This window comes from Eptatretus burgeri, chromosome 12 (assembly GCF_056783735.1).
Source record: "Eptatretus burgeri isolate ZD-2024b chromosome 12, Ebu_testis_v1, whole genome shotgun sequence".
Classification (NCBI taxonomy): Eukaryota; Metazoa; Chordata; class Myxini; order Myxiniformes; family Myxinidae; genus Eptatretus; species Eptatretus burgeri.
Genome location: NC_140972.1, coordinates 64733396 through 64744553, shown reverse-complemented (window position 1 = coordinate 64744553; position 11158 = coordinate 64733396). Strand labels below are relative to the sequence as shown.

At 44.2% G+C, this 11158-nt stretch overlaps 1 pseudogene; it reads right to left on the bottom strand.

Moving 5' to 3' along the window:
• Positions 1–427: 427 nt before the first annotated feature.
• LOC147015772 (uncharacterized) lies at positions 428–1948 on the bottom strand (annotated as a pseudogene).
• Positions 1949–11158: the final 9210 nt, after the last annotated feature.

The window sequence follows — 11158 nt, the reverse complement described above, 5'->3', positions numbered from 1 at the left end:
AACCACATATGGCCCCACCCAAGGTCAAGTTGGCAGCCGTGTTCTACCAGGAAACTCAGTCCAAGGAGACAATGTTCACACACCTTGGCCACCCATACCACCACAATGACCTACAGACCACCCAACTCCATCCTCACAACCCTGCGCCCCAATATTGGAGCCGTCACCCCCATAGCCAGTTGAAGACTGTGTCCGACTAACCTATCAATTTTATCCCAGCCTCCAACTCTCTGGTCTAATACATTTGGATTTAAAATAGTGTCACTGGCCTCAGTGTCCACCACAGCCTCACAAAATTCCACCTCAATTTTACATTTAACCCTCACATTACCCATGCCAATTCTTCCGCAATTCACTATCTTCACCAAAGAAGGGTGCTTCTCCACACACTTGCCAGCCGAGCATAGCCCCGTATGCTCGGCCCGCTCTAGTTTCCTGGACAACCCGCAGCAGCTGCCGGGCCCACCCTTGGCAGTGACCCCCTATCCGGACCCTGTGATCCATTGGGAGGTCCTCCCCTCTCCGGGCTGTGAGGCCTGCTTGGAGGTCTGTGCATGGGTGAGTTCCGACAGTATCGCTGCATGTGCCCTCTTCTCCCACATGTGAAACAACTCCCCATCAATGGACCCTTCAGGAATCCAGACGAAACACCTTCGACAAATCCCACGAGGGTCGGTCTGCCCTGTTGGCGACCCCAGATCGCACCACCATGACTCACCCACTGCAAATTTCCCCTTTGTCAAATTTGACAGCTACCGGCTGATCCCTCTTAGCATCCAGATAATGCCCGATTCCTCCTGCCTCTCTTCCTCATCCCGTACCTCAACCTGTCGCATCGTTTCCGACGGCCTGTCTGATACGTGGTTTGACTTCCTCAAAAAGGTCAGTCTCTCCGCGTACTCAGCCGCTCAGTGCACAGTGATCAGGCTCTGCAGTTCCACTTTGGTTCAGACCTCGGGACCAGAAAGAGCGGCCGTAAATCTTTCTGTCGCAAGCTTGTCCCACGTCTCTTTTGTCAGGCCCCTATACGCAGTCCTCACAGATGGGTATACATCCTGGGCTAGCTCCTGTAATGTTGAACCAGGTTTCATTTTACGATGCTGCAGCTGCGCCTGGATCAGATCGCACCTCACATCCATCCCAAACCAATGGTTGAAGATGTCACAAATGCCCTCACTCGTCCATGTATCCTCTGGGACCACGTTCAAAATGTCAGCAGCTGGGCCCTGCAGTGTCGCCATCAGATTTCCCATGCGCTCTCGTTCCCCCCAACCATTGAGCTGAGACATGCATTTAAATTGCATCAAGAAAGCCTCTAGACTCTCTGACCCATCAAAATGTACGAAGGGATGACACTGTGTTTTTTAAAAAAAAAACTCTTCTCCCCGATCCTTCCATATCCAATTCCAGCTCAGAGCCAAGACACCCACCCACGCAATATTGTATTTGACTCGGGAGCCTCCAATGCCCAAATGTAATTTGAGGTGGGGGTCCCCTGAGTCATTATAATCTCATCCTGCATCTGCCTAATGAGCCGACACACTTCATCTCGCAGATTCTGTTGGACCCAAGCAACCTTTGCCTCAATGTTACTGTCCACAATGTTCAGCCGCTCCTGTAACATCTCATCCACTCTGTCCCCATTCAATTGCAGCTCACATGGGCCTCTATCAATTAATGGCCGCTCTTGTTCTGCGACACAGGCCCTCAGCTTTTGTACCTCTTCAGTCAAACCACCACTCTGGCACTTACAAAATCTCAGTTCCTCTTTCTGCTGTTGCTTTATGACCTCCATGTCTTCGTTTACTTGGGCAATTCTTTTATTTGTGGACCCAATTTCTTCGTCCAACTTTTCTCCCATCGTGACCACCTGGATTTGACCCTCTTCGTTTTTTCCCAATATTTCTTCCCTCTTTGACTCAAGTCCTTTTGCCGTTTTCATTTCCATTTCTCTAAATTGGGCAACCAATTCTGTCTCAAATTCTCCCAGTCTGTCCTCCATTCGGAGCTCTGCCTCTTCCTCCACTTTCCCAACTCATACCTCCAGTTCCTGGATTATTCCCTTCTTAATTCCATTCATTTGATCAGTGATGCCTTTTATTTCCCCTTCAATTTTCCTTTCCAATCGTCCATTCATTTTGTTTTCCATTCAATGAATTTGTCCCATCAATTATTTTGTTTGCTCACTCATTAATTGTTTTAACATGACCTGGAGAGTCATTGCACCTGCTCCTTGTTTCTGATCCTTCATCACTGTGGGGAAGGAGGAACTGACGCTTGTGATGGGGGAGGCTCCCGTTCTCTCATCACCACTCAATTCTCCCCCCGACTTGCTTCCTTCATTAGAATCACTATCCAGCACAATCATCGACATTTCGTGCTCAGCCGCCATTTCACGCGCACGTTTAATCCCCCAAGACGAAAATTATTTGTTACACTTTGTACCTCGATCCCTACGACCATCTCCCACTCAATGGTGGAGAGGCGATCATTTAACAATTTAGATTCCCAATTGTTCTTCTTCAAAAAATTTTTAGCATCGTCGTGAACGCTGATCATAGAGAGCTTGGCGTTGTTCTTCTTCTTCTTCTTCTTCTTCTTCTTCTTCTTCTTCTTCTTCTTCTTCTTGTGAAGACAAAACCTTAATCTCCAGGACTCTGCATGCATATATATATATACATATATACATATATATATATATATATATATATATACATATACATATACATATATACATTTATATATATATATACATATATACATATATATATACATATACATATATATATATACATATATATATATACATATATACATATATACATACATATATATATATACATATATACATATATACATACATATATACATATACATATATACATATATATATATATATATACATATATATATATATACATATATATATATATATATACATATATATATACATATATATATATATATATATACATATACATATATATATATATACATATATATATATATACATATATATATATATATACATATATACATATATATATATACATATACATATATACATATATATATATACATATATATATATATACATATACATATATACATATACACATATATATATATACATATACATATATACATATACATATATATATATATATATATATATATATATATATATATATATATATATATATATATATATATATATATATATATATATATATATATATATATATATATATATATATATATATATATATATATATATATATATATATATATATATATATATATATATATATATATATATATATATATATATATATATATATATATATATATATATATATATATATATATATATATATATATATATATATACATATATATATATATATATATATACATACATATATATATATATATATATATATATATATACATATATATATATATATATGATCCAGATCTCCTTAAATACTGAGCACATGTACACATCCTCACATAGACGGTGCCTTTTGAGAGCGTCTATCATGAACTTTTAAATATATTCGGACATTTGCTTTAAAGTTTCCAAAAGTTCACGTTACTATTTAAAGATTATTCCATTTATCATATTGTAATTTCGTAAATACATTATTTATTTCGTAAATACACGATATATCGTAAATACGTAAATACATTACGACCGGTTTCGCTATTGGCTTAATCAAGGCACGTGACGAAACATCGGAAGTTGTTGTTTTTTGAAGAATTTTTTTTAGCCGACATAACCTTTAGGATGCTGCTCTTGGACACATTTGTCCTTGTTTTAAAAGCTTAGCTCGCTCCGAGACCAAATGTCATGATCCCGATGCATTCAAGGAGGGGGGGGGCTCAAAAAATCCTGCTCCGGACAAGTGGAGGTGGCTGGGTTTGAAACCCGCTCCTGATGGCAGTTGTCGCAGGGGTGCTGGGGTTCGAATCCCACAACCTAAATTCGTGGTGGCCAGGCGGTTAACACCGATTAACCTCCCGGGACGGTCGAGCGGTCTTTATTCTGAGAAGGCGGATACGCTCATGAACATGCTTGAAGGTATGGCGGATGGTAACGCCACCGTATGGGGGAAGACAACAAAGCCCAGTGAGGGAAATAGCTGTTAGGGTTAGTACTTGGAATGGAACAGAAGGAGGATTACGGAGGATGGACAGCACGAGGGGGTTTGATCCGCGAACCCCACTACAAATACACGAGATGCGGTTTCTTTAAAAAGGGAATATATTTGATGAAACAGATATTTATAAGGACAATAATGAAGATGAAATGAAACGAATATAATGAATAACTTCGATGAATGAGGCCTCACACACACAGTTGCAAACACAGACAAAGGGTGACAAACAAAAATAAACCCCCCTTTTTAAATACACTGGTACTCGGCCTGGCCAAGGGCGAGCCCTCGTCGTTCTGGTGTTGGGGAGCTTCGTCCGCACGTGTACTTGCAAGCAAAATGGCACCATCTCTTGTCGAGCGTGTGTGTGTGTGTGTGTGTGTGTGTGTGTGTGTGTGTGTGTGTGTGTGTGTGTGTGTGTGTGTGTGTGTGTGTGTGTGTGTGTGTGTGTGTGTGTGTGTGTGTGTGTGTGTGTGTGTGTGTGTGTGTGTGTGTGTGTGTGTGTGTGTGTGTGTGCGCTGGTGCCTGTCTGCTTAAGTAAGACCGCAGAAGATCGTTATTGTTATTATTGTCATTATTTTCACGTAAAGTCTGCTCTGTGTCCCCTTTTGTAAATTGACTGTTAATAAATCATTATTAGGAATGTTCCCTGCTCGGTTTTGTCTTTTCTTCCATTGATCCAGCATGGTCCGAATCCTACTTTAGCTGGGACTTTATTCCCAACGATCCATTCCTTTTAGCCGGTATGTCCTTGGCAGTGTCGCTCGGCTGCATCCGATCCGGAAAAGTGATCCGATCCGGTAGAGTGATCCGGTTCAGACAAGGCGTACCGAGGGCGTGTTCCCGGTAATTAAATCATGTGATTAATGAGGTAACCCGATGAACCCATAGACGGGAGGACCCTAGGTCACACGGTTGAGTTATTGGCATTCACGGTCAGTTAAGCAACCCACCGCATCACGGAATTATCCGTGTGCGATGGCCTACAATTCCGGGGAGTCTGATTTGTTAGCTTCCCCACCTTGTGTTCTTTTCGCCTGACCCCCTGGCCTGCAACAAAAAAAATATATATATATATATATATATATATATATATATATATATATATATATATATATATATATATATATATATGTATATATATATATATATGTACACACATATATGGTGTGGCTCATGGTATTGTGGGCAATTTCAATTGAAATATGTTCAGCATGATGAATGAACACATGTAGGATGATGTATTTTCCTGTATTGTGGGGAAGGAAGGGGAAGTGGGGGTGGGGCATCTGACCCCACCTTGCCCTAACAAGCTCAAATGAGCTAAGAGCCTCGTCCTCTTAATGATGACGTCATAAAAACGAATATGACGTCATTGTGATGTATCAAGTTTGCGATAAATTATCTGTGCTAATGCCCGGCTTGATTTCCGCAAACAAAATTCAAACAGCTTGCCTAGTTTCAGAGATAATGGTATCGGCGATTTCCATTAGCGGCGATATTATGACGTCAACTTTTTTTCTCGGAAGAATTTCCAAAATCGGAGATGGTTACTGCCTGCGCGTGGGCTTTCTGCATATACATGACAAGTTTCACGAAGATCCGATGAAAACTCAGGGTTGTGAAACAATAAATGTCAAAAAATAGGAATGACGTCATAAAAATTGATATGACGTGATAGTGATGTATCATATGTGCGGTAATTCATCGCTGATAATACCTTGTTCGATTCCCGCAAACAGAATTCAAAAAGCTTGCCTAGTTTCGGAGATAATGGTATCGGCGATTTCCATTAGCGGAGATATTTTGACGTCATAACTTTTTTTCTCGGCGGAATTTTCAAAATCAGAGATGGTTACTGTCCGCGAAGGGTATTTTTTTACATACATTCGCCAAGTTTAAAGAAGTTTCGATGAAAACTGTAGGCTGTGAAACAAAAAAAGTCCAGAAGAAGAAGATGAAGAACAACAACTTGAGTAAGATTTCGAGATCCTCCACGAGGATCTAAAAATAATTTTTATTAAAAAGAACCACTGTAGATTTACCTTCGAGGTTGTGGTTGTGAGTTTGTGAGTGTGTGTGTGTGTGTGTGTGTATATATATATATATAAGCCTGGTGTTGGCTTAGTGGTTAGGGTGGTGGTTTGGAATCCCAGGGTCCTGAGTTCAAGCCCCGTTGGCTGCTGAATTAACACCAGGGGGTTGACTCAGCCTGTCATCCTTCCGAGGTCGGCGAAATGAGTACCAGTGTACTGGTCCCGGTGTATGCCCCGGTTAGAATAAGTGTACCATATCCCTGTGTGTCGTAAGAGGCGACCAGGGTTGGCGTCAGAAAGGGCATCCGGCCATAAAAAAAACATTGCCTCAAGAAAAAGCCAACCCCTGCACAGCAGGGAAAAATGGCTGTAAAAACGGTCATTTTTTTTTATATGTGTATATATATATATGTATATATATATATGTATATATATATATGTATATATATATATATATATATATATATATGTATGTATATATCTACACATATACACACATATATATATATATATATATATATATATATATATATATATATATACATATATATATATATATATATATATATATATATATATATATATATATATATATATATATATATGTGTGTATATGTGTAGATATATATATATATATATATATATATATATATATATATATATATATATATATATATATATATATATATATATATATATATATATATATATATATATATATATATATATATATATATATATATATTTATATGTATATGTGTATATATATATATATATATATATATATATATATGTATATATATATATATATATGTATATGTGTATATATATTTATATGTATATGTATATATATATGTATATGTATATATATGTATATATATATATTTGTGTATATGTGTATGTATATATATATATATATATATATATATATATATATATATATATATATATATATATATATATATATATATATATATATATATATATATATATATATATTGTTGCGGTCTTCGCGCCCGCCGGCGTGCGACGGCCACGTAACTCGAATCGCGGAACGTCGCACACCGGACGGACAATCCAGTCGTGACCCTCTCGGACTAACGCCGGGAACCAGTCACGGGTGGACCTTTCGGTCTCACCGCGATCGAGCCAATCAGCCCCCGCGTGGGATAGGGTTGCTCGCCAAATTCGAACTACCTAAGTACCCACGCGAAGGGTAGACCGGGCGATCGCACCTCGCCGCAGGTCGACTTCGGACACGGGCCACTTAAGCGACCCGTTCCGACTATCAGAATAACCGAGCGGTGTTATCGTCGACCTCGACGGTTCGATTAATTATCGGGCGTATTCAGCCCACTACCAACCCTTTACGTGAAGCAAGATGGGGGTTCAATGGGGAAAAAGACGAAGCGAAGCGGGAAACAGTTCAACAATAAAGCACATTTATTCTCGGCACACGGGAAGCACACAAATACAATTCCACCAAATGCACACAAAAAAGAAAACACAATTCCATTTACACAAAAAGCAAACATAAAAGTGAAAACACAGTGCAGAGCTAATACCGACTACCGAGCACACGGCAACACTTATACAATTCTACTTCACAGACGGCGCCGACAACACATACCCAAAACCAAGGAAAAGAAATACCCTCAAGAATGAGGTAGGCCTGGGGCCGAGACCTGGTCGGGCCTACCCGTCTGGTGATGAGACGCGGAGCGGCGATGGCCCCGCAACCCGCGGGCCTCGTGGACAGTGCCTGGCAGGGGGTGGGAACGGGGCCCCCTTGGTCGCACTATCTCAGCGCGGGGGGAAACAGGAGGAGGTTGCTGATGCTCGGGGTATAGAGGATCTTTATTATGTGCGACGAGCGTCTCCACCTCGGCCAGGTCGCGCTGTCGGCCTCCCTCGGGTGCAGCTTCCTGCACGACGCGAGCACCCCCTCGTCTGGTGTCGCCGCCTTTCCACAGCTCCGTCCCCTCCGTTCCGACTCCAACGCACACGACGAGCAGCTCCACCGCCCGCGAAGTCTTGACCCTTTGCTTCCGACTCTCCTCTTCTTGACTCTCCGACCGACGCTGATTCTCTCGTTCCCGTTCTGCTGACTCTCTTCTGACTCTTCGTTCCCTTTTTGCTGACTCCGACTCTCCTACCCCTCGTTCTCGTTCTGCTGACTCTTTCGCTCCGACTTTTACGACTCCTTTGACTGACGAACACCGTCCTTTTATCCCCCCGTAACTTCGCCTTTGACCCCCTCCCTTTGACCTTTCAACTCGCTCCCCATTGGCCCGAGAAAAAGTGGGCGTGAAGGCTTTTTGATCCACAAATTTGCATATATCGATCGCCCTGGGGGCGGGCAAGTCGCCCCTCGCTCACCGATTGGACGGCAAAAAGTGGGCGTGTGTCGTTTTGGATCCGTTTTTGAAGCAGAAAATCCGTGATTTTGTACACGCTGTTCAACGTGCGCCCTACACGAGTCCAGCATCGGTGCCCACAGCGGGGCAAGAACGGTGGCGATGCTACGGTTGTGAGGTGTGCGTGAAGGTCGTGGCGGTTGTGGTGAAGCGGTGGTTGTGGTTGGTGGTTGATGTTGTGGTTGTGATCAGGGCGGTTGGTCCAAAATAAAGATAGTAAAAGAAAAACGGCTATCCTAAAGAGTCGCAGCACGTATAAATGACATGTATTCCCACTAGACAACGGGTTTGGGCCTAACTACACATGCACTTACCGAGATACCTCACCTAAGGGACCTGAATGGTGGTTTGCGAATCTGGTAACCACAACACTACCCCCTTCCCTTTTTACAGACTCGTCCCGAGTCGTCCAATTTTCGTGTGCCATCATGTGTAGTTTTCCCCTAGTACATTTTACCTACGGATCCCTGAGTGCGACATTCATGGTATTCGTGTCCCCAAAATAAATAACCTGACGGCTGCGTAACTATCTAAACAAACTCACTCACACGGACGACTTAAATAAAATTGCCGGCGCTAAGACATACATGCCGGGGGGGCGCACTCATATTTACAGTACATCTTACCTTAACTTACAAATTTTACACTAAACCATGGCCCAGGATCATTGAACTCTGCAAAAGAAAGCAGTTAGCAGGGAGCCAGGCTGCCCACATGCAGTCTCTGACTCAAACAATGCAGGTGACAGGGAACGTGGCTGGCTGCTCACACGCAGTCCAAGGCCTTCCTTTTTGAACTGAACTCAGTGAACCACAACGGTGCTTGGGCTGCACAACGCAGTCTCCGTGCCAGCTCAAGTGGCACACGCAATGAGCACAACGAATGGATGCATGAACGGTTTGAACTGAATGCAGTGAACCACAACGGTGCATGGGCTGCACAAACGCAGTCTCCGTGCCAGCTCAAGTGGCACACGCAATGAGCACAACGAATGGATGCATGGACACAAACACGGTGCACGGGCCGCCACTGCAGGCCCGTGTTGTAGCTGCCAACAGGGCAGTTCTTGCAGCTTGCAAACTGTTGCTTTTACGATCCTGGCGCACATGGAAATGAACAGGGGGGGCAAAGCAAAAATTGAACGGGGCTGGTGAACGTGGGCAGTGGGCATGGCATGGCAAGCAGGCAAACACAGCCCGCAGAAGAAGGCCGCTGCAGGCAAACACAGCCCGCAGAAGAAGGCCGCTGCAGGCAAACACAGCCGGCAGAACCAGGCCGGCACAGGCCTCGAAGAAAAACAGCCAGCAGATGAACTGGCCGGCACAGGCCTTGCAGCACACAGCTGCCGATGAAGTTGGCCGGCCTCCGCCTTGAAGCAAAACACGGCCAGCCGATGAAGTTGGCCAGCCTTTGCCGTTCAATGGAGGTTGGTGGAGGGAGTGCGGTGGTGCTGGCCACTTGGAAGGCGGGCTCGGACCTACCTACCTGTCTCCCTCCCAACCTATCGCCTTTGCCTGTCACTGTACATACCCACTCCCTTAATTTGTCAAACCCCAATTTAGCCCCAACTTATTTTTTTTATTTTTTTTATTTTTACTTCCCCACTATAAATCGTCCCCTAACCCCCTTTATCGTCCTTGTTCGGCTAACCTATTCTGTCACCTAGCCTACTCCCAACCCCTACGTTCCCTTCCCGGAGGGGAACAAGGGAGAGCTAACGTCCTGTGTCGAGGCCCAACTCAAGCCTCAGAATGGCCTCCCCAGAGTTCGGCGATCTTAACACCAAGTGGGTCCAGCGGCCCACAACGACAGCGAGGGGATGGATGGTGCGGAGGGGTACATCTCCTAATCTACCCTAACCATTTAACTGTTAAACTACCCCGGGGCTTTCAACAAGCGCCTCTCGCTTAAACTATTGGTTCTATAAACCCAGATTCCCGTCGCCTGTGTTGGTGTCCTCACAATTTCGGGCCTCGCCCCCCAATTTTCTCTCCGTGCCCTCACACGGTCTCCTGGCTGGGACACGTGGCTCTCTCTGGCAGGCACGACCCTCTGCCGAATCTCCCGCTATGGCACCCCCGGGCACTACACTGCCTCCGAGCCTACCAGCTCCCTAACACCGGGGAGTGCCCCCCATGGCACCTCCCCTGAAACGCACACGTGGCAGGCCGGCCTCCCGGGCCCCTTTCCGAGGGTCACCCGTGCCCACAACACTGCCCACGCGGCTAATGGCGCCCCGGGCCCCCGCACCAAGCAGGCGCACCCGTGCCCACTACTCTATCCCGGCCCCCCATGGGCCCATGGCCTACCGCGGCCGACTAGCCTGGTGCCCGGGGTACCCTCTCAGCGATACTCACCTTTCGCAGCCACGCTCCCAAGCCCGTCAACAGGGCTCCTGCACCCCTCCAAATGGGTCTCGAGCCTACTTTCCCACCAACAGCAAAACGACCTCCATTTTTCAATTTGACTAACCCAGCTAACTCACTCTACACTGACCCCGGGGTCCCTTGGGCGGGAGTCACTCCTCCCCCCAATCACTCATCGC